Source organism: Camelus dromedarius, chromosome 21 (assembly GCF_036321535.1).
Source record: "Camelus dromedarius isolate mCamDro1 chromosome 21, mCamDro1.pat, whole genome shotgun sequence".
NCBI classification, from domain to species: domain Eukaryota; kingdom Metazoa; phylum Chordata; class Mammalia; order Artiodactyla; family Camelidae; genus Camelus; species Camelus dromedarius.
Genome location: NC_087456.1, coordinates 25,967,623 through 25,991,247, shown reverse-complemented (window position 1 = coordinate 25,991,247; position 23,625 = coordinate 25,967,623).

Here is a 23,625-nt window from a genome sequence, read left to right as displayed (position 1 = left end):
CATCAATCTCTTTTCTTCTTCATGGAAAGAACCTTATGGTGTTGCTAAGGTCCAGTCTTGGGTGCAGTGGTTCCAATGGAATGACTGTCCTCCTGACTCACCATTTAGCTCCCTACAGACACATTATCCACTAACTCAAATACTTACCCCTTCTGCCATGTTGTCCTTATGAACTGCCCCTCTTGGCACGCAACGCACAAGGCTCGTGGACAGCTGTTCGGAAGGCCAAGGCCCCTGAGAGGGATGGGGAGTCTGTCCCTTGTTGCTGCTGATACCCAACCATTGCACCAGATTTGTTGCCTTGATTTCGATTCAGATGGTTTCCGTGAATGACATTCAGCTTTAGCCTGCAACAGCCCGTCCTAGAACACACACAAGGGCTGGGAAAACGGAGAACACAAACAGACTCTCACCGCTTACACCTCAGTCCTGAGCCACTTCTCCCATCAACTTGATTCCTCCCCATTTGGGTCCTCATCTTGTCTCTGAGTCCCTAACTCTTGTTTTCTATCCTTCAGGTCACCTTTGATAAACATGCTACTTTGTTTCACTTGGCTCTGGGATCTTTCTCTCTTGGTGCTGCCTCACGGGTAGAGATTTGGCCATAGCTTACCTCGTTGCTCCAGGAGCCCCTCGTGTATGAAGCTGTCAGTCCCTAACTATAGACTGCAGTGGTTCTTGACCATGGTTGGCACAAAAATCTGGAGAGCTTGAAAAATTTTCAGATGCCCAGGTCCTATTCCAGACCAATTAAATTAGATGACCTGGGTACAGGGCTCAGGCATGACTAGTTATTAAAAGCGTCCCAGCTGATCTTCAAGAGTAGCCAGATGTTAAAAGCAAAAATGTGCATCGAGGACGGAGCAAGTACAAAAGCGGTACCCGGTCAACAAAACCCATCTGGGAGCCAGATCCCCACTCAGCGGCCAGTTTGTGACCTCTAACTGGAGGACGAGTTGACAGGCTTGCTGGGAAGCCCAGGGGCTTTGTTTGTGTCCTCCCTCAAGACGCGCCAGATGTGTAAGGAAACAGGGAGCAGAGAACTCAGAAGCAATTAGCGAGTGCATGTGCTTCCAGGGCAGCCCTGCTCCAGGAGGACATCTGATAACCTGCAGATAATTACAAGTTTACGATGAACAAACCACTGCTGGAAGATGGCACCGTGCACATCTGTTGTTTAGAAAGAAAGCCGCTGCAGTGTCTTTGACTTGGCGCTAGGAATCTCAAACCAGGCCTAATCGTGTTCTCCTCGGGAAAACTCTGTTTGTGCACAGGGAGATTCCAGATAAGAAGGGTGACAAAGCTATAAGAAAGAAGGGACGAGAGGCTTGCCTTTTGGGGGTGGGGGAAATAAAAGTACTTGAGTCCCCGAACACAGTTCTTAGCTTAAATATATAAATGGCCATGCCTTTTTGCCGTTGTCAGCTATAAATATGACTTTGAGAATATGGATTTGATCTCCCAAGTAGTGTGAACAGCAAGATTCTCAAGATGAAAAAAGAAACTGATTTTAATGATCCCTCCAATTTACCTCCTCTGACACGTTTAGATAATGACAGCACTTTCAAGGGATGCTAACATGCATAGCGAGTGGTTTCTGGATTTTTTTTTTTAACATAGCAGTTTAAGATGTTTTCATTTAGCTAGCATCCCTGCTCTGTGGATTAATGAACAGAAATGGTATTGATAACTTTAAAAATTTAAGGTAGTTCTGTTCTTAGGCTAGATGCCTGGGTACCTTGCCTAATCTTGATAGAGACAATTCATCTATCGAATATATAGTGAATAGGCTGAATAGCCATGAATATTGATAAAACAAATTCACTATTTGAAATTTGGAGTTTGAAAACATTTTTTAGTATTCCAGGCTTATTCCGACTGATGGCCTAGCTTACTAGGGGTGGGAGCTCCTGGTGGGGCACACAGAGTCTGGCCTGAGAAATACAAGCCTAGGGGGGCACCCAGACCTTCTTCAGGGTCCTGGCCCCACCACACACAAGTTATGTGACTGAGCAATCACTTAACCCTCACACTGGGTCTACAAGAAGAAGATTGTAATATCTGCTTTCCAAGGTGATTCTTACAATTAAATGCTGTGAATGTAAAGCACACACATGGTGTTTATTGAGTGCTCCCTCTGAGCAGACACTGCAGTAAGTGTGAGGGGAGGAGACGTATAAGTCACAACCTTTGTCTCCTAGCAGCTGACTGCATATTTGGGACAATAAAATGCAAAGAATCAGAAGGTAATAAAAGAAAAATACCATATGATATCACTCATATGTGGAATCTTAAAAAAGGAAAAAGAAGACACTAATGAACTCATCTACAAAACAAAGACAGACTTACAGACATAGTAAACAATCTTATGGTTCCTGGGGGGGAAGGGGAGGGAAGAGATACATTTGGGAGTTCAAGATTTGCAAATATTAACTACTATATATAAAAACAAATAAAAAATAAATTTCTTCTGTGTAGCACAGGGAACTAAATTCAATTTCTTATAATAATCTTTAATTAAAAAGTATATGAAAATGAATACATGTACACATATGCATGACTGAGACATGATGCTGTACACCAGACACTGACACATTGTAACTGACTATACTTCAATAATAATAAAAAAAAGGTAATGAATTAAAAACACAGGAAAACTTTTTTAAAAGATTTAAATCAACACACATTTATCGTCTCACTCTTACTATGGGTCAGGAGTCTGAGTCCTTCACTTAGGATCTCACGGGACTGCAATCACGATGACAGCTGGGCTGCATTCTCATCTGGCGGCTCAGCTGGAAAAGAATCCACTCTGAAGCTTACTCGGGTTGTTTGAGAATTTTCCCCTTCAGGCTGTAGGGCTGAGGGCCTCAGCTTCTTGGGGACCCTCAGCTCCCAAAGGCCATCTGCAGTTCCTGCCCCTTGGCCCTTTCCACCACCCCTCCCGCAACAGGGCAGCTTGCTTTTCCAAAGCCAAGAAGGGAGAAAGTCTTTAGAGTGAGTTTGCTGGTGTGACAGAATTTTACATAATGCAACGTCAGTCTAGAAGTGTCATCTCATGACCTTTGGCATATTTGGGAAGAAGCAACAGGTGCTGCCCACACTCAAAGGGAGAGGATACAGTTGGGTATAAATATCAAAAGGCAAGGTTGATTAGGGAGTCTGCCCACTGCAGCTGTGTTCCAATAAAACTTTATACAAACAAGTGGCAGGCTGGGTTTGGCCCACAGGCCATAGTTTGCTGACCCTGGTATAATGAATAAAGTGTAGAAGACATTGTTTAAATGATACCCATGTTAAATTACAAAATAATGTAATCATTAGGTGCTATTAAAGTATCCAGTAAGTGAAAAAGTGTATCTTAACTGTGAGGCATAGGGTTGCTTAATTCGTCAGAGATTCTGAATATGAATCAGCCAAGTGCTCTCTGCAGCACAGGTGGGATTAAGATTCTGTATATTGAGAATATTAGGCTTGGGACGTGTAAACTGTCATTGTCGATTTGAAGCCTGCCGGAGTGTCAGGCCAAGTGGCTGGAGACCTAGTACAAGCAAGCCCCAAGGGACAGATGTAAGTCAGGTTTCCATAACTACCAGCAGTTTGGTTGGCAGGCTGCTTTCCAAGGGCTGATCTTCAGTACACGTTGGCAAAAATGCTCCTGGAGCAAAAGGTGGGGTGTGATTCATCCAAGGGGTCAAGTCAAGGGCATTAGAGTAACTGAGGACAGAGCAGGGATTCTGCACATACCCATTCGCTGTCTTTTTAAAAAAAATTTTTTATTGAAGTGTAGTTGATTGACAATGTTTGAAGTGTACAGCAAAGTGGTTCAGTTATACATATACTTACATATATATATATATTCTTTTTAGATTCTTTTCCATTTTATGTTATTACAAGAAATTGAATGTGGTTCCTTGTGCTGTACACTAAGTCCTTGTTTATCTATTTTATGTATAGTAATGTGTGCCTGCTAATTCCCAATGCCTAATTTATCCCTTCCTGCCCTTTCCCCTTCGGTAACCATAGTTTGTTTTCCTTGTCCAATAGGAATATTCATTTCGTTTTTTTTTTTAAGTGGAGGTACTGGGAATTGAACCCAGGACCTCGTGCATGCTAAGTATGCGCTCAACCACTGAGCTCTACCCACGCCCCAACATACATATTCTCCTTCTCTTTGCGGGAGAGGGATTTCATTTCTTTCCTTTTCTGTGCAGCTGCCCTGCAATGAAACTGTTCCTTTTGCACTCATGGTAGCTTGGTACTAATGATGGATCAGTTTCATGACACTTTCACAAAGATGGATGCTGTAAAATTATTAAGCTCAATTATACCCTTAGAAAGTGTTTAGTCACTGACCTTATGATTATGTATGTTTCCTGTGCTGTGTGTCTGAAGCTCAACCTCCAAAGACAGCTCTAAATCCAGGTTGCATGTGACTTCTTGAATAAGTGATATGCTTTGTGGTCCCCTAAAGTTTTACTGTGTCTAGACAGTACAAATTGCTTCGATCAATTTAATAGAAACAATGTTCAATAAAATCTGAGGGGTTGTCTAAACAAAGCTTTCTGATGTAATATAGATTTAAAAGTTGACAGGTTATGTTTTTCTTTCTTTTTGCAACTTGCAGAAGAGTAAGTCACAATTTTGATGAATCACTTGATATTTCACTAGTCCACTTAGAGTATGAAACAAAGAACCCAGGACACGTGATTTATGTCCAAAGATGTGATTTCTGAAAACCTGCTGGTCTTTAAAGACCGTAAAATAACCCATGAAAATATTTTCCTGTAAAGATGTGAACAAGAAAATGTGACTCTTATAAAGGAGTCGATTTTACTGTCTGAGGGACACGTGAAACACATGGGGCCCTAGAGTAAATTCACATTCAGAGAGAAGGTAACATTATTTGGGAATTAGAGTGTCCTAAAATGAAGCGAATTTGTGGAAAACAAGCCCGATTCGTTTCCTTGGACGGCCTTTGGGAAAATATGTCTCCAAGCGTCCCGTGGAGCCAGCGTTTCAGAGACAACATAGGAACCACATGTCCTCCCGCATGTCCGTTCAGTGATGTCTCATGTGGGTGTTCATTGAGCCTGACAACCAGATTGTCCTTAAAAGCAGCTGACCTCATTCCCCGTGGGCGCCGAGCCCCTTGTTCCTGAAGCCGTGGATGAGGCCAGAAGTCCCGGCACTGCGCCGTGACTCCCTCGCTGCCTGCAGGCCCCCCAGAGAGGGCCCTTGGACCCCTGATGCCACTGAGTAGCAGAGCAGCCTCTCTGCTATCAGCCGTCTCCAAGAATGCGGATGTAGCCGCGAGCCTGCTCTCTTAAGCCTCTTGTGGTTAACATGAATAGCATTCTTTCAATTGCTGCAGATATGAAATATCCTAAGTCTTCAAGTCAACAATTAAAAACTCAGGGTCATATTTTTTTGCAGAAGATGCTGAAAATGTTCGAGTTTGGGGGTAAAAACATTTTCAACTGGAGTGGCATATATATTTATCCTGTGCCTAAACGTTGCAAATGAAGTAGAGATTTTTCAGTTATTCAGGTTTTATGGGGACAGAGAAAGTCAGGACAGATGGTAGGCTCAGCAAATAAAATATTTTTTATTACATTACTGAATACTTAACAAATAGCTATTTTTGTTAGTGAATCATGGACTGAATTAGCGTCTCTGCCCCTTAGTCCCCTCATCTGTAAAATGCAGATAATAATATATACTCCACAGAGTTAACAAACCACTCTGTCAGTTTTTAATATTTGTAAAGTGAGGGGTAATAATTCTACCTGCAGAGCCTGGTCCCACCTGATTTTTTCTTAGGAATGTAGAAACTTAGCCAAAAGGAAGTGTGCTAACATTCTCTGTGGATTTGTTTTCTCAGAAGCCTTTTCTTTCCTTTCTTCATTTAAAAAAAATTCTATTTTATCACTCCATTGTACTTTACAATCCACTCCTGGACATATGTCTAGAGGGAACCTTAATTCAAAAAGACACCTGCACCCCAATGTTCACAGCAGCACTATTTACAACAGCCAAGACATGGAAACAGCCTAAATGTCCATCGACAGATGACTGGATAAAGAAGCTGTGGTATATTTATACAATGGAATAGTACTCAGCCAAAAAAAAGAATAAAATAATACCATTTGCAGCAACATGGATGGACCTGGAGATTGTCATTCTAAGTGAAGTAAGCCAGAAAGAGAAAGAAAAATACCATATGCTATCACTCGTATGTGGAACCTAAAAAAAAAAAATGGCAGATGAACTTGTTTACAAAACAGAAACAGACTCATGGACACAGAAAACAAACTTATGGTTACCAGGAGGGGAAGGGGGTGGGAAGGGATAAATTGGGAGTTCGAGATTTGCAGATACTAACTAATATATGTAAAACAGATAAACAACAAGTTTATACTGTATAGCACAGGGAACTATATTCAATAACTTGTAGTAACCTATGGTGAAAAAGAATATGAAAATGATACATGTATGTTCCTATATGACTGAAAATTGTTTGCTAATATAACCAAATCTTCATGGATTGGTTAATATGTTAAGATAACCAGCCCAACACTGGTCAAAGCAGATAAACCAATTTTTTTAAGAAGATGAATAGTGGTCCAACTTAGTTTGGCCACTAAATTGTTCTTTCCTGGGTGCAGGTGTGGAGAATGCCACAAGGTGCCAGAAGCAAAGTCTTGCTGAGTGGACCCAGCGCCAAGAGGTAGTGACAGAGTATGTCCTGGCTTGCTGAGAGACCTCCAGTTTAAATGGGTTGTTTGAGTGTAATTATTTGCAACACCTGTTTCTGTCTTCAAGGTGTCACGGGCTAGAAAGTAATGGTCACTGGATTGAGAGGGGAGAACGGTGGCAGCTCACACATGTGGATCTATTTGCTGATGAGGGCTCCTTGCTTTCCTCTCATCTTATTTCCGGTCCTCTGTCCACTTATTCCTGGTCCTCTGTCCAGCTCTGTCCAGACTATTCTCTGGATGAACAGTCTCCCTTCTGGTGGCTGCACTCACTAGACCATTTTGCATCAGGGGGAGGTCACTTCACTCTTAATGGGTCAACTACCACTTCTTCTAGTATTTCTTTTATCAGACAATTTTGAGTAAACTATATTAATTATTTCATTAATTAATATTACAGGAGTAAAACTCATGGTAATTTGACTGAAATGTCACCATAGGTGTTGTCTGTCCTTGCATGTTGCCGTTTTGTTCAAATGACTTGTACCTTAAGTGGAAGCACATAGACTCTACTCCATAGATATTTATTCTTGCTTGATCTCTCAAAATAATGAGTGCCAATAAATTCAGAGGAAAACTAGGGGCAGAATCAGGATAAGCACAGATGGCAGCATAGAATAATCATGTCTGGATGGCCACTCCTGTCCCGGTTGCAATTTGGGTCTTCCCAGTTTAAAGAAACAGCTCATTGTGGTTGGCCTCCAACATGGTCAGGGTCAAGACTGGGGAAAAGAAAGCCATGGTGGCAGTGAGCTCAGCTAAATCAAGCCATTTGGGTTCAGTGCACGCGAACAAACCCTCTTGGGAAAATTTGCAAGTTCCAGATGCAGAATTTTCCTCTTTCAAGGGCATCAGTCTGTCATCAAAGTTAGAATTCAAAGGCTTTGTCAGGCAGCTAGAAGGATTTGTCTGGGAAATGGAGGGAGGAAACACAGTGGCAGAAGCAGTTCAGATAAGGTTTGGAGTATCTCAAACACGTGAGGCAGCAGAACCAAAGCGTTCTGAGAAAGAACAAACTTCTCCCCCTTTCTCCCTTCCTTGTTCTAGTTTTAAGCCTGAATCTGAAATTCTTTAAACCAGCATGAATAGCCTTTCCTTGTTTCTAGTGGGACATACTCCCAAAATTCTACTCACATCTTTGTTTTTCTTTTACACTTGAACACACACACTTGCTAATGAGCATATACGGCTGGAGACCTGCAACCTCAGAATACCTAATGACTTCATTTAACGCGATCATGTTAGTCATCAGTACCGTCTCCATTTCCACTCACATTAATGCAATAGTAAGGCCCAAATTCAGTGACATATTAAGTAACTGCACAAGCTACTGCCCAGGCAGTCAAAATGGAACTTTTTTTCCCAGGCAGATGATAAAGACTTTCATGTAGTAGCACAAGATGTTTGATGATGGATGAATGAAAGTCTATATTCAGCATAGGAGAGGCCGGTTATAGGCGTCTAGAAGACAGTGTGGGATGTGCCATGCTGAGTGTATGGAAGACCACTGACATATACACACACTACACACCTACACACACACTACACACCTGTGCACACATACACATATAACTCCATGGGTGCCCAGGAAAGGTTTCATCACTCACATCTCAAGACCCTGTTTCCCATGTGGTACGTGGCGAACACTTAGCCACCATTATTAAAGATGACCTGATCTTTAATGATAGCTCCCCTTCAAAAAGGAAAACAAAACAAAACAAAATTAAAAAACAAACAGAGAGAGACGTGCTCCACAGAATAATTCAACCATCCTGTTTCTTTTCAGTTTCCTTTCTCATTCGCCATAGTGGCCATTTCAAATCTACACGTTTCTCCAACTTCTTAAGCCATCATCTCCCCTTTACAAAAGAGAATCTAACTTGCTAATTTCCTACTTGACAGCAAGGTAAACACACTGGGATGGGTTCTCCATCGACCTCTGCCCACCAGTCTAGGGCCTGCCTGTAACCACTCCCATCGTTTCTCTCTCCCTCTAGTTACAGTGGAAAGGACGGCCCCCCTCCTGTCTAAGATGAATATCTTTCTGCGTTCTCTCTCGCCTTCCTAGAGACACCCTGCCCTTCTATTTCCTCATTCACTTTATTGAAGGTCTTCACTGGAGCATGAGGGCACCTGGTAGGCTCTGTCCTCTAGTCTGCAAAACATCCTGTGTGAAAGAGACAAGCCTAGCTGAAAGCAGCAGATCTGAAAGAGTGTTCATTGAGAGCCTGCGCTGCGAGCACTGTGCTCATTAGGGGACGTATGGCTGACAAGTGCCTGCCCACAAGGATCTTACATTCTAATTCATACAGGTAAGCTTTTAGAAAAAATTACCAAAAGGAAAGCTAGGTAGTGACAAGTTATTACAGAAACCTGAAGCAGGATAAGGAGATAGGAAATGATTTATGCTGTTATTACTGGATGAGCAGGACATCTGTGGGAATGTTTCCGGGCAGGGACTTCAGCAAGTGCACATGCCTCGAGGCAGAAGCATGCCTGGTATTTAAAGGAATAACAAGCTAGGTGGCCCTTGTGACTTCTGTGCACAGTGAGCCAGGGGAGACAGGAACAGAGGAAGTGGACCGGATCACAAGAGACACTGTAAATAAAGTTCCATCAGGAGACAATCATGATATTGGCAGAGAAGATGGTGGTGGAATGACTGGACTGTTTAGTGTCTGGTGGTGGGCGGGGCGAGAACCTTTCCAAATAGGGATATATTTTTAAAGGTAGAGCTGACAAATTATCTTATGGGTTAGGTATGAAATGTAACAGAAAAGGAAGGGTTAAGGAAACATATTGCCAGAAAGTCCACCAACCTAATCTGGAATCTGCAGGGACAGAAATGCCACAATTTCCCCCTCAAGTCAAGGCTGGTGACAACAGCGGCAGGGAAATGGGGAAATTTAGGAGGAAATAAGGGTGAAACCAGGCCTCTCGCAGGCTCTCCCTGCTAAGCATTCTTTTTTAGACAAAGGGAAGAGTCATACTGTGAAGACACAGGTGTGGAGTCGCTTAAATATAAGAAATCTATTATTAGAACCTCCATCCATAAAAGTAATTTTTTAAATTGCCTCCAGCCGCAGGTCAAGAATTTGGCTGTAGCCATGAAACAAGGGACTGTGAGATGGGAAGAGAAGAGAGATGTGATTCTAGGAGATACAACTGCCTGGATTCATATAGCGATGAACTGACAAGGGGTTTGGCTTCGATGCTAGCCCATGGAATTGATCACAAGCACATAGACCCAAAGCAAATAGACCAGCAGCCTACTACATTTTTAAGTGAGCCGTACTGCCAAAAAAACCCTGTGACTAGCCAAAAGAGCCTGTATTTCTCAAACCCTAAGATAATCCCAAGGGTCCAGGAATCAGATCAACAGGAAGTGGGCTGCTCAAACGGTCAGGCTCCAGATATTGCATCCTTTCCAAAGTCTATCTCCATGGAAGACAATGGACAAGGGAAATGCATTCATAGGCTAGGACCAGGGGTGTTCCTATTCGTCGGCCCAGGAATGCCTTCCACTGCCAGGGCAGGTTGTCTTTGTTATTTATGGCCAGCGGATTATGACATGTGCCATGAACCAGTGATTTCTGCGTGTTTCACATTGCTCTCTTTTTCCAAATGGAAGTTTTATTTCATTTATCCAGTTCCCTACTAACTTTCATTAATGGAAAGTGTCAGGGATCTATTCCATATTATCTTGGCCTGTGTCTTCCAGAAGATGGAACCTGAAACAAAGGCATATGTACTATTACTTTATTAAGATAACGCAAATGTTGGGAAAGGGTTGAAAGCAAAGGGAGTCAATTAAGTAAGAAGGCAGAGCCGACAAAGGTTTAAGTTTTGAGTTGGGTGTGGCTAAATGCTTGTATTTATTTAATGACACAGAGTTGTCCTCTGGGAAGCCATGAAGTATGCCTCATAGGTGTACATAGGTGAGGGGGTGGGATGGAGGGAGACAAAAGTTTTTCATTAGTTCTTACCTCCCAGCCATTAAAAGTTTACCCTTTGAAATTCAACAATTTTGCATTCTGAGCTGTGCATACATGGGCACTAAGTAGGGACCCACAGTGTCCCACAGCATATCACAAAATACTGTATCTATTGTGTTCAATAAATATTTGAAAATTATTTGGATGGATGGGTTAATGGATGAACGATCAAATTGAAAGCCTGATTAAATCAGGATTGAACCAAAGCAAAACAAAATCTTAATATGTAGAATTATAAAGTTTACAAAGTGCCTTTATGTATTCCACCAGATTTAAGCTGCACAACAGGTAAGGTCGGTACTATTATCCACCTATTTTAGACAATAGTGAGGCTTGAAGAGACTGACACAAGGCCACAGCTGGTGGTTAAGAAAGTGGGCCCTGCAGCAAAACTGCTTGCACTGAAGCCTAGCCCCCTCACTTACTAATTGGACCAGTGCCGCAACTCCCTCATCTATAAATGGGGGAAGATCATGAAATCTAATCATAATTCTGTTGGAGAGGTAAATGAGAAAATTCATGTAAATGCCTAGCACAGCATCAAGGATGTGAAAAGTGTTAAATGCTAGCATCGTTGCAGCTTTTGTTCCTGAGTGCCTTGTACTTCGCTGCAAGCTAGTGTTCTAATCAAGGCTTACATGACGAGGGGTGTACTGAAAACTAAAGAGGTATCTTACGGAAATAAAGCCCTACTGAGACTGGACGGGCAGGCAGAGAGCCATCAGGAGCCTGCTGCTTCTCTCTCTCTCTCTCTGTGACCACATATTCGCTCATTTTTGTTTCTCTTTGTATGTCTGTTCTGTTACTTCTTTCTGCAGAAGGAATCTCTCTCCATGCTCATCAGAAGCAAATAGCCAAAGTGGCCGTCTCAGCCTTACCTTTATGTATTCTTTCCGTTTAAGCACCTACCAGCGTCTACTGACGATTTCTGTGTCTTCTGTGACTGAATTTTTCAATGTGAGAATTCCCTTGGCTGTCACCGCTTAGACTAATGGTCTCTCCACTTAGACCAAACAGAAGTGTCTGAATGGGTCACAAGGTCGCAGCATGAATGAACACAAAGACCCTCTCCTTCTGCAGGGCCACTTTTTCTTGGGGAAGGCAGGAGCAGAGAGCTGGGCAGTCTCCCCAGAACATGACCTCCATGAGTTATTGGGTACCAAAAACCGGATGGACTTCATCCTGACCATTCTGACTCCAAATGACTCCTGCCATTTCACTCTATTCTGACTCCACACGCTCCTGTACAACCTCTTCGAATGCATTTTTGGGACTCCTTTTTTTGAGGGAGCATAAACACAGGAAAAGATCATCCATTCAGTGGTTCCTGTACTTCCGAGAGAGAGCTCAGATCTTAGCTACCTGCATTTGGTGCTGGATCAAGGCAACACCTTGAAAAGCTGGTTTCTGCCTTCCTCAACGCATCTCCAGGCAAGCCCCTGCAGCAACAGCAACTTCCTCCTCCCGCTATTACTGCTCTTAGCCCCGCGACGCTGATGCCCCTTTGAAAAAATGACAGTGTTGTTCTCTCACTCCTCGTGAACGTGTTGTTACTGACAACACGGCTTTCTCTAACTACAAACACTTCTCATTTTCCTTTTGCTTTCATAGATTCCTACATTGCTGATGTGCTCACATGGAAGGACATGAGGTCGAGTCTTGGACCAGTTTTTTTTTTTTTTTTTATCATTTTAAAGTAAACATGACTTCCGGCAGAGCTGCCGTAAAAAGGAGATTGACACCCACGTACAGTCGCGTGTTTTAGTTTCATTGGAAAAAGAAGACGTCGGAATCTCGCTGTGAGATTCTTTACCTGTGTATCGCAAAACCTGAAGCTGTGGATTTCATGGGTACCAGAGAATTCGCCTTATGCAGGAAGCGGCCCCATCCTCTCCAGCTCTTCTGACTGATTATTCTTTATTCAAATGACTTACATGACTGTGAAGACTACTGGCTTCACGATTTTTTTCTCTGTGTTAACCGATTGTTCCAACAAACTGCTTGAAATTTTTTAGTGTTTTGGGCTGTGTAGAGAAAAACAATGTGAAATCTTTCAGCACCTACCCTACTGGAGGAGTGAATCATGCCCTTAATCATAAACACCAGGATGTCCATTGAGACAGTAAGAAAATAAAAGCGCTTAAAGGGAGAAAATGAAAAAAAAAAAAACCAAAAAAAACCCAAAAAAACAAACGCTTAAAATTGTTTACTTGATCGTACTAGAAATGACAAAAATAATCAAATCATATTTTGAAAGGAAAATATACCCAAGTCATTCTATCTAGGGCTCCAAACTTAGAACAACCGGGCAAACCTAACCTACATCAACCAGTCCAGTGTATGAGATAGTTACATATGTGAGCAGAAAGGAAGAGGGACAAATGAGATGCCAAGCTTCTGGCTCCAGTTCTAACAACACACTTGAGTCTTTCCTGACTGTGATTCCTACATAGCCTCCAATAATAGCTTATCTCCGACATGGACTTCAGTAAAAGGAGATACTTGGAGTTGCTTAAATTTATTATCTCTTCTCACTGGTTTCAGGTTTTTTTGTGTTTTTTTTTTTAAACAACTCTTGATACAGTCACTGTATGTGAAATCTGATGGACCTTTTCTATTCCTCTCATTACTTGATCTCTCAACAGTATTTGACATTGTTGTTGACATGGTTGAACACGCCTTTCTTCCTGAACCGCTCCTCCCTGGCTTCTGTGACTCACCGCTCCCCAACTTTCCCTCCTACTCTGGCTGTTCTTTCTTGGCGTGCTACCTCAACTGACTGGCCTCTATCAGATCTTTAAACTTTGAACTCCTCAAGGCCAGATCCTAGGTTTTCTTTTCTTCTCACCCCGTACTCTATCCGCTTGGGTGAATCCATGAGTTTGATTGGCATGAATTCTCTCTAAGTTACATCTTTCCCTCAGATCTCTCAACTAAGCTTTCATGCCTCACTCAGGTCAGTCTGCCATAAAAAAGTGCCCTAGTCTGGGTGGTAAACAATAGACATTTTGGAAGCTGGAAAGTCCAAGTTGATCTTGTGGCCACAGATCTGGTGTCTGATGAGGGCCTCCTTCCTGGCTTTCCTGGATGCCTTTCTATGGTTTCCTTACACAGAGGATGGAGAAGGAGGAAGCAAGCTCTCTTGTATCTTCTTATAGGGTCTCTAATCCCATCATGAAGTCTCCAATCTCATGACCTCATTGCTTCCAAAAGGCATCACCTCCAAACACCATCATGCCAGGGATGAGGTTTCAACATAAGAATTTGGCGGGGAGAGGGTGCACATAAGCATTCAGCCCATATCAACTCGTATATCCAATTGCCTCCTGAAAATCATCAGAAAATCCTGCAGTGAGGATCAAAAGGTGATGAGTGTGAATCATGACGAGAACTCACTCAGATACAGAGCTCTTGGGAGAAAAGTCATGATGGCTCCTAGGAGTATAAGCATCCACCACTGTTCCCCTGAAGAACCAAGGAGGACCTGAAATGAAGGTGAAGTCCTTGGGACCTGTGAGCTTTAGGGGCATGAGCTCTTCATCTGAGGAGCCTGGAAAGCAGGCAGGACTTTAGCCAGTCAAACAAGAGTAGATGACCTGCTTGATGTAGTGGCACCCACACACAAGACAGGTGACCATCGCCACCTCTGGGTCTCATCCCACCATTCCAACAAAGGTTCTGTCTCTGAGGGAATCCAGAGATTAGAGAGAAGGGGACAAAGTCAACATGAAAAACACGGCTGAGGGGGAGGGTGTAGCTCAGTGGTAGAGTGCCGTGCTTAGCATGCACGAGGTCCTGGGTTCAATCCCCAGTAACGCTGTTAAAAAATAAATAAATAAACTTAATTACATTCCCCCAACAAGATTTTGTAAAAATAAAATTAAATTAAAAAAAATAAAAAGAACACAGCTGAACTAGAATTGCAGAGAAATAGAAGAAATAGAAAATGAGCCGTTAGAGGTGAATATTCAGGAAAAGCACAAAGCATATTTTCAGGAACTAAAAAAATATGATTTTTGAGCTCAAATAATAGACTCCATGCTGGAATCCATCATCTCAGTGATTATTACTGAGACCTAAATTAGGAGCCTGAAAAAAATTACCAAAAGTGGAAATATTGAGAGAAAAGATAAGAAACTTTGAGGCTAGATCCAGAGACCTAAGGATATGAATAAAAAGAATACCAGAAGCAGAAAGAGAAATAAGAACTTAAAATTTCATAAAATAACCCCACATCTTATGCTTCCTTTATATCTACCTATTTTAAGTAAGTTAATATTATATTAAGACTATATTGATATAGGAATAAAAATAATAAATTTGTGGAAGCGTGAGGAGGACAAAATGGCTGGAGGATAACGTGGTTTGGGATCACTTACACAGATTTCCGTGCAGAGCGACGTGGCAGCCACCGGAGGGTTCTGAAGAGGAGGAGGATGTGTGAGCCAGGCTCACTCTGGCTGCTGGACTGAGAAACAATCGTAGGGCGCCAAGGGCAGAAGCAAGGAAACTAGTTACGAGGTTGCTGACATAATTCAGGGAAGAGACCAAAGGAGGCTACTGTAATCATTCAGGCTTGAACAACTATTTGAGGGTTGGTGAAAATCTATCAGATTCTGAAGGGAGAGCTGGAAAGATCATCTGGTTGACTGGATGTGGATGGGAGTCCAAATGACTCCAAGTTCTTGCCCCAAAGGAAAGACCGTGGGAAGAACAAGTTGGTGGGAGAAATCAAGAACTAACTGATGGGCCATTCATGTGTAGGTGTCTCACAGACTTTCCCAGTGCTGCCAGAACACACATCCTGGGTGTCACGGACTCAGAGTCCACCAAAGTCTCTCCCATCTTCTTCTGACGTTGTCCCTCCGCCTAACCCTCTAGCTCAGGGAGGGATCTCCCTCTGTTGGGGGAAGGCGGGGAAGAGAAAATCTACTCTCTCCCTTGCTCCTCCAATACATTCTGTCTCTCCTCACAAATTTCCCACTTATCTCACCACAAATCATCCCAGAGCTCCTAAGAGCTTAAACGCATGGGGAGAAAATCCACAAAGACTTTTGGGTACTTTGGCTAGTGCCTCACAGCTTTCTTCTCTGGAGGAAATGAAGTGTATCACTCAAGATACTCTCTGAACACGTTAGTATTACTCAGCATGCATTAAGGGTATATTCTATTCCAGACCTGTGCATTAGTTTATTTCATGATCTCTATAAATCCTTGACTGAATTCTAGTTGTGGCGCTTACTGCTCTGTGAGCTTTGGAAATGTTCCTGTTTGCTAAATCTCAGCTTCCTGGATGGTAAAGTGGATGGAATATTTATCCTCTTAGCATTGGTGTGAGAATGATACGCGACGCTGGGTGTATCTCTGCACCTAGTGGAGATCGGGCACTTAGGAGATGTCCCTCAAGCGTTAATTCTTTAGCTTGTTTCTGGCAAAGGTTATGTTTCTTACATGAAGTATTATGTAGCTATAGCTAACACTTTTGATTAACAAAGAAGTGATTATAAAAAATGAATTCTCAATATCCTTATTATTTCAGGATAGTTTGAGAAACAAAAAATAGACAACATTAGAAAAGGTCCCAAGTGACAGTTTAATTCAATAATGCAGAGAAGGTGTCAATCAGGCTCAGACAGATAAAATGGGGAGGACTGAGGGACATACATAGAACATGAAAAACCTTTGGACGTGGGGCATTAAGTGAACCAGGCATGCAGTGAGAATTGTGGGTGATTTCTTGGGGAACAATGGACAGACTAATTTGACTCAAGGGGTGTTTTCAAAGAAGGGAGCAGTGGAACATGAGGTTTAGAAACAGTAAGAGGGATCAGGTAACTGTTAGCATCCACTTCGAGATGAAAGCTTTCGGACTTCCCTTAATGGGAAATAGATTAGTTCCCAAAGGCTCTTGAATCAAAGATTAGTCATCATTTATAGAATATATATTTATGAAGTAACTCCATGCTCAAAACTCAGGCATTAATCATGCAAAGAGGCATCATGAAAGTTTAATCTGGCTGTGATATTTCAGTTTGATTGGATGTAGAAAAGAATGGGAACTGAGATCCCAGTCAGGAAACAAATACAAGAAGTGAGGTTTAAGATGAGGAGGGCGGAGCCAGGATGCCAACAGCAGCCACTAAGAAGGGAAGGGTAGGGGTTGGAGGTGGAGCTCAGTGGTAGAGCTAATGCCTGGTGTGCATGAGGTCCTTGGTTCAATCCCCAGTGCCTCTGCTAAGGATGAACAAAGAAGGGAAGAGTTAAGTGTTAGAGGCACCAAAGAAGAAGAAGCACCAGAACCTGCAGGGTGAGTGGATGTGGTGGGAGAGGAAGGGGGAGGGGAGTGTCGGGGGTATTTCAAGGTGCTCAGTTTGAGTGATCGAGAGAATGCTCATGATGCTGTGGACAGAAAAAGAGAAGTCAGAAGGAAATACTGGCTTGGAGAGGGAGCTCATGAACTCCTTTTGAGGCAGTAGCTGCCTGCAGTAGATGATAATTCAGAGTTCTCTTCCTGTTCCTACACTGAATGCTTTCCATCAGATAGGAAAGAATGGCTTCTCAATTAACAAGGAAAGCAACACATATATTATTTGATTTCCTTACACGTTAAAATCAAGACTTGTATTATTACCTTAATTTAGGATCTTAAATTGTACGATACATTTATTTTCAAAGCACATTCCGTTCCACCACCTCCTAAGTCCTTAGCTGATCATACTAATCTTATGCGATGATTCATTATCATCTAAGAAATGCTACTGAGATATTGAGTCCCCGCTGCCCACCGTCACCTCGACATTTCAGATCTGCCCAGGCTGTGCACACTTGGTTTAAACATATGGACATTTAGTGAAATGATAAAAATCTCTGGAAGGGGAACGTGAGGGTCATGTGGGAACTGGAAGGAGCCTTCGTGATTATCAAGTATCGGTCCACACCGGCAGCTCTGTGTTTTTGTTCTGGATGTCATCTTGCTTGTTCATGTGTTTGTTTTGGGTCTAAGTGAGGTTCGATGAGAGAATTCCCGTCTAAGCTTATCCCCCTCGGCTGATTACAGCTTAGCCTTTTGCGTGGTTTCCACTCCTTATTCACGGCCTCTGTCTGTTTCTACTCTGCCAAACTGCAGGGTTTTTATTAGCCCCAACTCCCCCGACTGCGATCCCCCCTCCCCAACACATGCCTGGCAAACTCTTGCGTTATTACTTTTCCAATAGGGAAACAGCCTTGACTGAGACGATTATGCCTCTTTCAAAAGGAGGGAGGCAACGTAAGACAAAGGGAATAAAAATCTTTACCCCTTTCAGAGGCATTTTAACAGCTTTTAAAGAATCTTTCGTCTTTTCTTGACATCTGTGTAGCATTCAGTTTTGTCCTGACTTCTCACATCCCTTTAGAGAAAGGAGAATACATTTCTTGTTTGCGAAAAACCACAAAGAGTAAAATATATTTGCACCCTGTTATCTTTGCCTCTTCAGCTCCTCCAAGAAGTCAGGGTATAAATAACCCAATAATTTTAGTGCTGGGAGTATACTGAGTTTGTTACAAGTGGCAACAGGTGGAAACACACTCTTGCAATTGAACTAGGTATAACCATGCCCCCTACACTTCTAATGAAAATTCCATGTGCATATGTGATCATTTTAAATGTGGAGGAATTTTTGAGACAGCCTGAGAGACGAGATAAATTAGGTGTGTTCGAATTTTTTTTAAAAAAAGATAAAATTTAGGATTAACTTGATTTGGAATGAGGGAAGGAATGAAGAAAATATTAAGCATTTCTCAGCTTCATGGTCATGTTACTTAGAAATGCCATGCAGTGTGGGTCTAGAAGCTTTCCTAAAATGATTGTTTCAGTTTTTCATGTTGGTTAACTTGGGCTGAATAGCTTTTTTTGTTGGATTCTGCCTTCCCCCTTTTCCTGAGATTCTAGGGCCAAATGTAAAAAGAAAACTAAGTTCAGAATTAGGATATAAAAGGGAAAAAATGCAGATAGGTCGCTGGCACGAGCTACCTCAGAAATGCAGGCCAGGGAGTGCTTTGCATTTTGTACAGAATATTTGGAAGTGGACCCAAATTTCAGAGATGCCTACCTCTGGGAACCAAAGCACCAGGCAAAGGAATCTGCCAATACTCGGGAAAGACTTTGCTTGGAGCCAACAATGTTTTTCCTGTGGAATGGTGCAGGGTTGCTCGGAGTTGCCCACCCACATTGCCATCTCCCACACACATCACTGCAAGCTTTTCGGAGGACTGAACAGAATCAAAACTGGGCAGGGCCTTTTTTTTTCTTTTTGGCAGAGCTGAAAACACATGATGAGGTGCTTTCTGGCTTTTGGAAGCAGCGAGGCTTGGTGATTTACAGCTGATCTAAGATTTGGAACGGGCTCATCTTTTGAATGGAGGGCATAAACTGTGTGTCCTGTCTATAACTGGGACGGCTGAGGGTCAGGGCCCAAGACAGCAAGGTAAGCAGGACCTTGAGAAAATGTCACCTCCCAGTGTCTCGGTTTCTCAGTCCATAATGTCCCTGGTTTCTCTGCAAGAAGCCTAGGGAATAAAGCATGGCTTAAATTCTACCTTCTTTTGTTGTTTATTTCTGCTTCCTGTTTGCAGATTTCCCCTGCATCCTAGCCTGACTTTAGGGATTTATTTTGGGGAGGAAAACAAGGAACCACATGAAACAAAAGGATGGGAAAAGGTGTGGTGCCAAGTTTCGAACCCACTCAACCTTGTGGGTTTGGAGTTTTTGCAAAGCAACCTCCTGCCTGTTGAGCTTTTAGCTTGTTTATTCTTGGCAAAATGCAGCTTCCTGTTTTGAAGAAAAACAGCTTATAAAATTGCTTGAAAGTTCTTCTTGGACATCAAAACACCCTTCCCAAACAATATTTTGATGATTTATCATGTAAATGAGTCAAAACAATGTGAGCAACGTTTCCTATAAAGTACGTGTGGGTTTTAAAAATGAAGAGGAGAGTGCTTAGTTGAACAGATTTTGGTTATAGGAGATCAAAAGCATTGGAGACCCAGTTTGAGATGTTTGCTGAGTCTAAAATGAGGCCAATCCAACCAGTCTCAGCTGAAATGCAAGCAAACAATTTATTATTAAAAGAGCTCGTGGAGATGATTCCTCTTCAATCTCTGGGCTTGTGACTCTTCAAGCCAAAATAATTTCCAAGCAGTGACTATAATATTGCTCATGAGGAATCCTGGGACCAGAGCTCTTAGCCTGTCAATAGACGCGGAGCAGTGACTCAAGTCCAGGCACCTCACCTCTTGGCTTGCTCATTCTTAGGCTCAAGGCTCCATCTGGAGAGATGTGACATTCCCACACTGCTAACTGGAAGTGTGTGGTTTCTGTCAGACAGACGGGAAGAACAGATTTGTCAGCCTTCAGACTCCTAATTCAAATCTCTAAGTCTGCTTCTAGATTCAGAAGCTGAGAAAGCTAACATCCTACTGGGATGGACTGCTCCTCAGATTTCTGCCCTTCAGGATTCCGTATGTCCAGGGATGTCCAGGAAGTACACAAATTCCACGTTGTCCTCACACATCTTGTCTAAAGCATCCGTCGTGACAGTAGTAGAGGGCAATAGATTTTGGTTCTGAATCAATTCATAGGTTTTATTGAGCATCTACTATAAGTAAGTTATTATAACAGGAAAAATTTTGAATGAAAACACGAAGGAGACAGTCTTTTAACCTTAAAGAACCTTGAGTCTAGCTGAGGGAATTCTGTGACAGTAACGACACAAGTCTCTGTGTGACAGAACCTTGTGGAGAATATCTGTGAAAATCCAGACTTTGCAGATGGGTAGGAGAGGCTCTCCTCTTGGGGAGGGGCGTAATCGTTTGGGGATATATAGCATTGAAAATAGGAAGGAGGGGTAGAGTTTATAGACATAAATGTGGGAGAAGACGGAAGCATTTAAGTGGACTAGAATAACTATGGTCAAAGTCCTTTTGAAGTGAAGCACACGGCAAGTTAGTGAAAAGGGCTGGAAAAGCTGGAATAAAGAGTCAGGACAATGATTTCCAACTGTGCCCCTCTGGATAACGTATGATCCGGGAGGAAGGAGTTATTTGACTTAATTTCTTTGGGAAGTTTGTGTCAAAAATGCTAAAATCAAAAAAAAAATATTGCAGGATTTTTGAGGAATGTTTAACAGGCTTCTCTCCAAGAGAAGGCATAAAAATACAATCCATTTGGCAAAAATTATGTAGCAAAAGGACAGACAACCTATGACTAGATTGGTAGATTAGAAAAATCCAGTAGCTGTAGGAGTTGTAAAGACTAAATGAGCTTTAACATGTAGTTTGACATTATTTGTTCTTAAACACAGTGCCTGGCACACACATAATAAATATTGTTTGTTTTTGTTACAGTTGTGTTCCTTGGACAAGGAATTTGACAGAGATTTTCAGGATATCTTTGTAGACAAAGTGAATTTGCATCATGAGTAATACAAACAATTAAGGGGCTTTGTAATGAGTTGAATGGCCAGGCTTAGAAAGTGCTCACAACAGATGCTGTGAACCCAAGGGGGAACCTTTAATCTTGTGCCGAGGACTTCAATCATCATCTTTAACCTGGTCTACATATTAATTGATGACTTAACTTATGAAAGTGTGGTCATCAAATTTGCAGATCATTGGAAGCTGGGAAAGTGAGTTATATTGGTTCATAGGATCTTAATACGAGAGTCCCAACAGACTGAGTAATGGTCTAAAAATATACAGAAAGGAAAAATATACAGTCTTGTATTTGAACCTTTAAATCAGCACACTTAGAAGATGGCAGAGAGGAGCTTTGCCAGGAATAAATTAGAAAAAGACTTAAGGATTTATAGACGATCATAAGCTAAATATGTGAAAACAGGAACAGGTGGTTTATGGAAAATGTAATGTGATTTCAGGTTGTATCAACAGACATATGGTATCTAGATCAAGGGAGGGGGAGTCCTATTTGATCTACACAGATCACATGGTACATTGTAACAATATAGCGCTCGTGAGAGGTGAAGACTAATTAGAGCTAACTGAAGGTCTCTGACTGAAATGGTGAGTAGACGTTAATTAAAAATGACCCACAAGTAATAGGTGCATTGGGACGTTTTAGTCTAGTGAAGACACGATTCAAGAGTGGGCATGGCAACTGGATTCAAAAATTTGGTAGTCTTTCATTCGAAAGAGAACTTAGATTTGGTTTCTATAAAAGCATATGGTAGAGTTAGGGCCAGTAGTTCTGTAACAGTCCTTTCATCAATAGGTATTGAATGCCAGTTCTGGGTCAGGCGTCATGCTAAGCAAGGAAGCAGACATGAAGAAGAGGAGGTCTTGCCCTAAAAGAGCTCGTGATCCATTGGATGAAAGGTGCACGGGCCACAGTAGCCCAGCACGATACACGGAACCCTGGTCCAGCAGTGCACTTTGGTAAAAGAGCAATGGGTGATTTGCCTGATGGTGACTTTTTTTTCACCAGGATTATATATTGCATGATTTATTTTTGAAGGCATTGTTTTATTGCCTTTTACCTTTCAGGGTTCCTGAGAAGTCCGAAGTTACTGATTCCTGGTCCTTTACATGTCATCTTTTTTTCTTTTTTGCCTTTTTTTTCTTTTTTTCGGTCTTAGGAAACTTTTAGGATTTTCTCTTTGTCAAAATTTTGCAATATTTTGCCTTCGGATGGTCTATTTTTGTTTCTCTTACTGGGTAATCAGTAGGCTGTTTCAATCTTTTCCTTCCACTTTGGGAACTTTTCTTGAGTGATTTTATTAGTATTTTCCTCTTCTCCATTTCTCTGTTCTTTCTGGAGCTCCTGCTTTTTGGATTTGGGACCCCTTGTTCTGGTCCTATTATGTTCATATTTTTCTCTTTTATTCACAACCTTAAAATTTTTTTTAAATCTCTGATTCTTAATATATGGTTGCATTTATATTTTATCTCCCTGATAATATTAATAAAAATTGTAGATACTGAAGTTTTCTTCTCTCTGCAAATCATTGTCTCAGCCAAGTCGCTTTGTGTGATGGGACGGGGGTGTAGGTAGGAGCGTGGATCCCTTACTGTTCTGTATATTCCACACTGGGAACTTTTCTCAAAGGTCTGGTAATTTTTACACTTAGGAACAGGGCACTCATCAGCTGATGTGCTGTTCTGAACGCATGAATGTGGACTGTTAACCGTCAGCTTGTTTCACTGCAGGGTGATTTGGCTGAGTGGTTTTAATGGAGAACCTCCACTGTCAATACCTTTATATCCCTCTTTTTGGCAAAGAAATATTTCCATATCTTCCCATGGAAGAGTTTTTTAATGTCCTGCCTGGCCGCCAGTGTCCTGGGAGCCAACTGGACACCGAGTGTCGGCTTTCAGTTTGCAAGAGATGACATTTTTCAGTAAGACATCTGTACCATCAACTGTGCCTGCTGCTACTTAGGGTCCTGTGTGTTGTGCTTTCTATATGATAAACTGGGGGAAATAGTCTGGCGTAGTGAGCCAGGGAACTGTGATCTGCCCACTTCTTAAAAAAATACTTTCAACCAATTTTTTTTTTTAATCTACTTCCCCTCACTCCTACTTCTTAAGTACTTGATAAGGGCCACATGTTGAGCCTTTGGGGATTATGTTGTATAAATCTGGGTTTGTTTTCAGTTTCCCCTGCTACTGGCTTGGTACTTCTGTTCCTTGGGTGTCTAAGTCCTTTACCATTCACTCGTTGGATTTCTAGCTTCCAAAATGATTTCTTCCCTTCTGTGAGTGATCTGGGATGTTGGCAGAGAAAGCAACATTTGTGAAGAACTTTGAACAAGAAGTCAGATTTTTTTTCCCCCCAAACAGTGAAAGCAGTGAGGAAGAGCAACACAAGCAGAGGAGAC